At 35.9% G+C, this 8,671-nt stretch overlaps 1 long non-coding RNA gene across 1 annotated transcript; it reads left to right on the forward strand.

Moving 5' to 3' along the window:
• Window positions 1–478: 478 nt before the first annotated feature.
• On the forward strand, window positions 479–8,357 carry LOC126993560 (uncharacterized). Its single transcript, XR_007747951.1, has 4 exons — window positions 479–2,991; window positions 5,992–6,113; window positions 6,527–6,549; window positions 8,137–8,357. It is a non-coding gene; the product is annotated as an uncharacterized LOC126993560 (long non-coding RNA).
• Window positions 8,358–8,671: the final 314 nt, after the last annotated feature.

The following is an 8,671-nucleotide window of genomic DNA, read 5'->3' on the forward strand; positions in this document are numbered from 1 at the left end:
ATAATAATAATAATAATAATAAGTGAAAATAATAGTTATAATAATAATGGTACACAACAGTTGAAAATAATAGTAATAGTAATAATAATAGTAAAAGTAGTGATAATAATAATAATAATAATGATAATAATAATAATAATAATAATGATAATAATAATAATAATAGTGTTAATAATAATTAATAGTAAACATAATGCATTATATACATACATAATGACATTGAATAAGAGATATATGCAGCTTTTATTGTACGGATAGTATATATTTTTTTAGGTGATTTTTAAAAGAATTTAGGTTTGGAAGGAGTTTTATGTGTTGAGGTATTGAGTTCCATAGTTTGGGGCCATTGTATGACAGGGAGTGTTGATATAGGGACAGGGCGTGTGGAGGTACATTTAGATTGTGGCTGAATGCAGTGTGATAGTTATGGTGGGGTTGCAGTAACATAGTATGTTCACTTTTTGTTTTATACATATAAATACCCATATGGAGTTTATTTAAATTGAAAAGTGTTAAGTATTTGTTTCCGTAAAGAGTGGTAGTGTGTGTGCGTAATATTCGCTGTTTGTAATAATTCTCATTATTTTCTTTTGTAATCGGAAAAGGGGTAACAGATGGGTTGGGTAAGTATTGCACCAAATGGGTATGCAATAACTTAGAATGGGTAAGACATGAGCATCATATATGATTTTCAAAACATAACGAGGCATATGATCTTTAATTTTATAGAGAGGGGCAATTATTTTAGATAGTTTAAGGCACATATTTGATATATGAGGTTTGAATGTCAGGGAGTCATCAAAAATGATCCCTAATAGTGTATGCTGGGTTGTTCTTTTTATTATACTGTAATTATAAAATAATGGAGGTAGAGATTGTGTATGTTTGTTGGTGAATAGCATATAATAAGTTTTATTTTGATTTACTGTTAATCTATTGCTCACACACCATTTATAGAAGATATCCATTTCCGAATTGGCTTTATGTACCATGGCAGTTGGGTCTGTACCAGTTATATATAGAGTTGAGTCATCGGCAAATAATATAGTTTTACAATTTTTGAATATATGTGGTAGGTCATTAATGTAAATTGAAAATAGAATTGGACCTAGAACACTTCCCTGTGGTATTCCATATTTAATAAGCCGTGGTGTGGAGGAGTGGTCGAGCAATTTAGTGGATTGAGTTCTGTTTATCAAGTAGTCTCTGAACCAGTCATGTATGATCCCTCTAATGCCTCTAATGCGCAGTTCACGAGAGACCAGTGATTGTAAACAAAAGCGCCAGCTTTTGACGATGGGACACCAAATAACACAACACCGGGTGCCTTCAATACCATGGCATGCTCACAAACGAATATGGAATATCAAATTTGAGACAGTGAATAATATTTTTTGGGGCAAAGTTAACTGATTTTTCTCTTTGATATATTGATTTTTGAGTCTTACATAAAAAATACCCTAGTGTTTTAATGTTGATGATCTATGTATGAAATCTCTTCACCGAAGATATTTCATACCCCGAAGTTTTTTCATACAACACCGGGCGCCTGGGCCACGCATGCGCAGTAGGGAGGAGACAACGTTTTTTTCTGAGAGGCGGAAAAAAAATAGCGATTATCGCTGGTTTGGTTACAAAAGTAATGAAGATACTGATATATATTCAAATAAGTAGCAGATGGCCGATAACCCGATTTTGTTATCAGTGATAAAGTATCGCAATAACTTATCGCGATAACGCCCAGCTATGGAAATACATGTCCCTTGTCCATAATATGAAAGCGGAAAAACTTAAAAATAATGAAAAAGTGGTAAAGGTAGTGAAAAGGCATATTATACATACGCTACATACACTATGTTAAAGGATGGGAGTTGATTGAGTAAACCTCGATCTCTTTGGAGTACTACCACATGCTGGAGAATCCGATGGGTGCTTGTGAGCCATGGTTAATTGGTGGTAAGTTGGTAACACACTGAACAAACGGGGAGAGAGACGCTACCACAGCCGTGCGTGGGTAAAGAATGAGCAGCGCGGCCCGGGTGGCGGTGTCACGGGCAAAATTGACCCTTGGGCAAAATTGAGCCCGGGCATCCACGTGCCTCTGTTATCTTAGCTCAAGCTCGTGTATGTGGGCTTCTTTTCGACTGATATGGCGTCTAGAGCTAGCATGATCATCATTCTTTATTATGATGACAAAGATCATGTCAAAATTTGCCTCATTAAATAAGAAATTACATAAAGATCGGCAGCTTTTCCTCGTCGCCAAGACATCCTCCAGCAGCGCTCCGACACCCATGCTCGCACATTCATTTTTCTCAGAAAATAGGATACCAATCACATTTACATCAACATATTTCCACAGGTGAATACTTAGGGCATGTTCACACCAAGTTGCGACGCCTGAGATTCATTAATAATGACGGGGAAAGGAAAAATATAGGGCCCTGTCATCGACAAAATTGAGCCTCGGGCAGAATTGAGCCGGGGCATCTATATGCCTCAGATTTCTTCGCTATTATATGTTGTAAGATCGTTTTGTTGACATGTATGGGTAGATTAAGGCTATCTGTATCTACATATAGAAGGAAAACGCAAAATTCGCCCTAGTAAATCGGAAACTACATAAAGTTCGGCAGTTTTTCCTTGTCGCCAAGACATCCTCCAGCAGCGCTCCGACACCCATGATCGCACATTCATTTTTCACAAAAAATAGGATACCAATCACATTTGCATCGACATATTTCCACAGGTGAATACTTAGGGCATGTTCACACCAAGTTGCGACAGCTGAAGTTCATTAATTATGACAGGGGAAGGAAAAATGTAGGGCCTTCCTTGTCTCTAATTTACCGACGTCCATGAAACCGTACATGGCCTGAGATGGTGCCAAGGACCAAGGCATCTGGCGCAATGCATCAACCTCAACTATTACTGCTACAAGCCTGCATCTTGCCATTTCAACGTAATGGAGCAAAATAACCCCGGTCAAAGGTAAGTCTTTGAATCTTATTCTTACCTTTTTACCCTCTTTCAGGTCAGGTTAGGTTAAGGGCGAGGTTAAGCTATGGGGTATGTTATGTTAAGGTTTAGGTTAGGATAGGATACTTAATATGGGGGTCAAAGAACCCTGGCTAAGAGGTTATGATGTTTGTTTTGGGAAATTTACATAGATTTGTTGGAAATTCTTGCCAAATCTCGCCTATTGAGGCCTCCCCCACCTAAACTTTGCTGTTCTGACAAGTCCTCAGGTTTGTTGGGGCTAGGGAAGGATGACAATACAAAGAGTTGGAGCAGCAGTTGTATAGATATACCATTTTGAACCCAAAATATATGCGTAAAAATTCCAAGCAATGCTGATAGCGATTTTTTAAAAGATGGCGTTGGCTACTGACCAAGACAGCATTAGATATTGATCATGATGGGGTTAGGGTATTGACCAAGGTGGCATTAGGTTTGTTCGAGTACCTAGGTTAGATTTAGGTTGGGTTAGCTTCGGTTAGGTTTAATTATACAAGCACGCGAACAAAAATAGTTTTTTTTTTTTGGGTGAAGATATACTGTACTATAAGTTCACCTGTCTCAGATTTTCAGATGAAACTATACTTTTTCATTTTCATTGCAAATGAACCTTTTTTAAACCCTTCCCCCACATAACTGAAGGATTTCCGACAAAAATAAGCAGATTCATACAAAAAGCACCAAATTCTACCATAAAAATGTATTTTCATCTACAAGCATGTGGTAAAGTTACAGTTTTGGGCAATATTCCCTAACCTAATCCAACTTAACACATTGATTGGTACTCATTGGCACTGGATCAGTACCTAATGCCACTTTGGCCAGTACTATCATCACTTTGCTCAGTATTTATCGCCATCGGGTCAGCACGTTTAGATTTGAATCTCCTCCTCTACCCCCTCCCCCCCCTTCTTCCCCTGCAGACCATCATGGTGCAGGTTAATGTGGATGGACTCAGGAGGAAATGATAAATTATATAAAAACTAATATCGCAGGAATGAACATTCTGACAGTAAGATATACACCGTTGTGTTGTATGTGACCCAAGTTCTTCATTGAGAACAACAATGTTTTTAGCAATGAGATAGGTGAACTTGTCAATTTTTGGTGTTTTGATTGCTTTGTTAATTAATTTTGTCACAGATGTGTAGGTTCTGAGGAGGAATGGGGTGATAAAAACTGAATTACAACAGAAACAATGAGGAGATTCATTTAAAACATCTAAATCTACCAGAAGAATGTATTTTCATCTACCATTAGGAGACAGGTCCTAATCCTAATACTGTACATATAAACTATTTATTCATATAGAATATTTTTCTTTCTGGAAAAAAGTAAAAGTGAGTGTGTCAGTTTTTCAATTTTCAAGTTGACAATTTTATATTATTCCTGAAAAAGAAACTATCTTCATAAGGAAAACCATCATGAAATACACAGGAAAAAAAGTGTCTGTGCCTCAATATAATTTAAACGAAACCTAACCCAACCTGGTCAGACCCTAATGCCACTTGGTCAGTACTAATGCTCCTAGTCAGAACCTAACGCCACCTGGTCAGTATGACTTTTGCACCACCCTATCTTTCGACCTATCTCTGTCAGAAGGGTATAGATGCTATCCATAGGGTAGCTTTCTCATGGGGACTGCATTTTAACATCAATAAGAGTGTAGTACTAAGATGCCAGACTTGTCTCTGGAACCTGTACATAGACTCTTGGGTATTCTGGTTGATAACAGTCTAAAACTCCACTCTCACCTCAAAATCAGTCAGTAAAGCAGCAGGACTGGCTAACAATTTGTTGAGGTCCACTCTTTGCACAAATAATGAGTTCATAGTATCCCTTTCTAAAATCCTTTGTTAGAGTTAGGGTCCCCTTACCAGATGGACCTAACTGATTGACAGTCTCTCCGAGCTAAACTATTCTGAATGCACAAGAACTCTGAAGTCTTCACTCAGTATGTAGTGGGCTACTTAGATCAGATTTAATTCACCGTTGGAGGATATTCCATGGAGAATCGACAATTTCCCCACTTGACCTTTTCCTCCCTGCTACCAGTACCATGAATGTCACCAGAGGTCACACATTGAACTTTCATAAACCCCATACTAATGTTGAATATAGATGCTATTTTTTTAGCATAACATTCATTGAACATTAGAATTCTTTAGTTACCTGATGAGGTTGTGGGTGCTGATTCCATTTAAGAAATTTTTATGCTGATTATTAGGGGATCCACTTTTTTTTTTTTTCTACATGTGGCCTATAGCGCCAGTAGGCTTATCTGTAGGGGCCTGATGGTCGACCCTATCCCGTCATGGTGCAGGCAATAGTTTTATAATGGCGCCTTTATTGTTGGCTCATTCTTGATTCCACTTGTGCTGTAGAGTTTCTTCTAGAGTCCAGGTCGATGGGTGGTTTTCAGGACAGCATGTGGGTAGTCTTAGGCCACTTGGAAATATATAACTATACATAGACTAAACCCCACAATATTATCCATACTAGAGCAGGTTGTTCTTGGATGATACATATGGCACACTATCCAGCTTCTTTAAAGTGTAATTACACCATCTTAGTACTAAAGTATTGTTAGTGCTGGCGTCCCAGCAGGTTCTAGCTGCCTCATTTATATACTACCAAATTTCCTTTATGAACCATTTGACTGGTGAGTTAAGGGTAGCCAACCAGGTGAGTAAACCCAACACCCCCTGGTCAGAAATTCACAAAGTTAAAATACATTGGATATTATAGTGCCCAGAAATTTGAGAGCCCACATCTCCACTATGATAGTCAATTGAATTGTTTTTTTATGAGGGAACTATTGGTTTTGAATTACCACCCAAGCTAGGTCAGACAGGGGCTGCCTTATGTAAGCCAGAAAAATTTTGGTAGACCTATAATGTTTTTAGACTCCCAACATATTGTTATCTGATGGCTGCAACAATATTTTTATTAAGAATATATGTTCATTTTCAGTGAGCAAGAGTTTGTGCATTTGCACACTGTGAAGCAGTGGCTACGAGGGGAAGAGCCAAATATGTTGCCACGCAAAAAGAAGAACCTGAAGAGATTAAAAGAAAAATGCTCTCCTGGTGAAGGTAAATTTGATAAATTACCTATGAATAGCTGAATAATTTTATTCCACAGAAACCTTATACGAGTGTGTGTGTGTGTGTGTGTGTGTGTGTGTGTGTATATATATATATATATATATATATATATATATATATATATATATATATATATATATATATATATATATATATATATATATATATATATATATATATATATATATATATATATTCCATTCTTATAAATGAAATATGTAGCTACTTAAGGTAACATTTCTTTTCCCGGCTTCTCAGTGAAGCTATATATTATTTCCAGATGTTTATTAAAATATATTTTGTTTGTCTATTATAACTAAAGGCAAATGTGCGACATTATTAAGGCTAAGTTAATCATATTATTGCATAATTTTTATATATTTTTTTCCCAATCCTTCCAGGGTGAAGATTGTCATCGAATAATGTAAGTAGGTGACACAATATCAATGTTTCAGAATGCTGCAAAAATATGCATGTGGGTTCTTTTACTATGCTTTGGTGTTGGTGCTTATGATTGCTACAGAATGCTGGTATGTACATAGATACGTTTGCTTTATTTTTAACAGGGTTGTGATTTGCTTATGATTGCTACAGAATGATGATATATATATATATATATATATATATATATATATATATATATATATATATATATATATATATATATATATATATATATATACTTTTGCTTTATTTTTAGCAGGGCTGTGTTTTGCTTATGATTGCTACAGAATGATATATATATATATATATATATATATATATATATATATATATATATATATATATATATATATATATATATATATATATATATATATATATATATACTTTTGCTTTATTTTTAACGGGGCTGTGTTTTGCTTATGATTGCTACAGAGTGCTGGTGTGTGTGTGTGTGTGTGTGTGTGTGTGTGTATATATATATATATATATATATATATATATATATATATATATATATATATATATATATATATATATATATATATATATATATATATATATATACTTTTGCATTATTTTTAACAGGGTTATGAATGATATTATGTTGGCTGTCTTGTCACTGTAATTACAAATAGAAATTTCTGTCATGCATGTATTCTCCATACAGATAAGAAACTAATGACTGTAGCTGAATGAGACTGAAATCACCAAGATAACAAGAATAAGTTTAGTATTGTGATTTGGGTTGTCATGAAATTCATTGGCACAGTGCAGCTCATCTTTTCTTGTGCCAAAATTCTTAAGCTTGACCAGGGACGTTTCTAGGGTTCAAAAACATTCGGGGCTAAGAGAAAAACATCAGGGGCTGAAGTTAACAGAGTTCGTTCACCACCATGCACCTAAGATAAAAACATACAGCTACACTCCCAGATTGCACAGTAAACTACAAACTGCTCAAACTACTGGTATATGGCTTCAAAATGTAATCTTTAGTATGAACTACATCAATAACATCAGCTCCGTTCAAACAATGGATAATATTTATTTCTTATTTGTTGGAGTGACGGGGGCACGAGGCACGGGGGTGAAAAAAGGTTTGGGGCTCAAGCCCCGGAAGTCCAATGCTAATGATGCCATTGAGCTTGACCTTATTTTCCCTTTGTTGGTGGTGGGTAAAAAATTGGATGTTGATTTCTAGGTCGCATGTTTGATGTGTTGTGTCTCGTCACTGCAGTGCTTCTTGCTGACATGCATGCCTGTAAGTCATTGTAAAAATGGGTCCTATACCTTCTGCCTTATAAAACACAGTACCATTAAGGGGAAAAACCCAAGATTCAAGCAACAATTTATACAACATAAATACTGAAAAATATTTATTGTCTGTGTTCCTATTGCCAAATGCCAGATATTTTATATGTATATGGCAGAAACAAAAGCATGTGTCTGGCTATAAAGTTACAAATCTGTGTGCGTGTGTGTGTGTGAGCGCACGCGCTGGGCTAAAGGGAAAACGAAGCACAATAGACAATGCGATTGCTATAAATTCTCCTGCATGATTTTACAGATAAACTATATCTCATCAAAGTGGCCGAGGGGAGGAGGCGGCAGGTTCTCCTGCATCAGAACATATTGCGCATCCTTGCCCAGTATCATGATGATGCAGGCCACTGTGGTCAACATACCACAGAGGAAAACATTGCCTTTTATTATTACTGGCCAAGGACATTATGTCAAAGACTAAGTGATTAGACAGTACATTTGTTCATTTTCACCATGTCAGTGATGCTTATACCTGTGAAAAGTCCTATTGTAAAGAAGAGGAATATTGTCTCTGTGAAGTTAACAAGTTGCCTGTATCAGATTGCATCTTGATTATTGAGGAACATTTTAGTCTTATCACTTGTATTTTTGGCAATAAAGTCAATGAATTTCAAGTGTATTTTATTTTTCATCATTATTCTTATTAGCGTTTCTATGTTAAAACTCAAAAGCCGTTTGGAATTCAATTCTTACAACTATTAACAGTTTCTTGGTCTCAAAACACCTTTGAACACAATAGTCTCATTTAAATGAATTATTTGCTGCTTTCCTATTTTCAG

Source organism: Eriocheir sinensis, unplaced genomic scaffold (genome assembly GCF_024679095.1).
Source record: "Eriocheir sinensis breed Jianghai 21 unplaced genomic scaffold, ASM2467909v1 Scaffold632, whole genome shotgun sequence".
In the NCBI taxonomy this organism is placed as follows: domain Eukaryota; kingdom Metazoa; phylum Arthropoda; class Malacostraca; order Decapoda; family Varunidae; genus Eriocheir; species Eriocheir sinensis.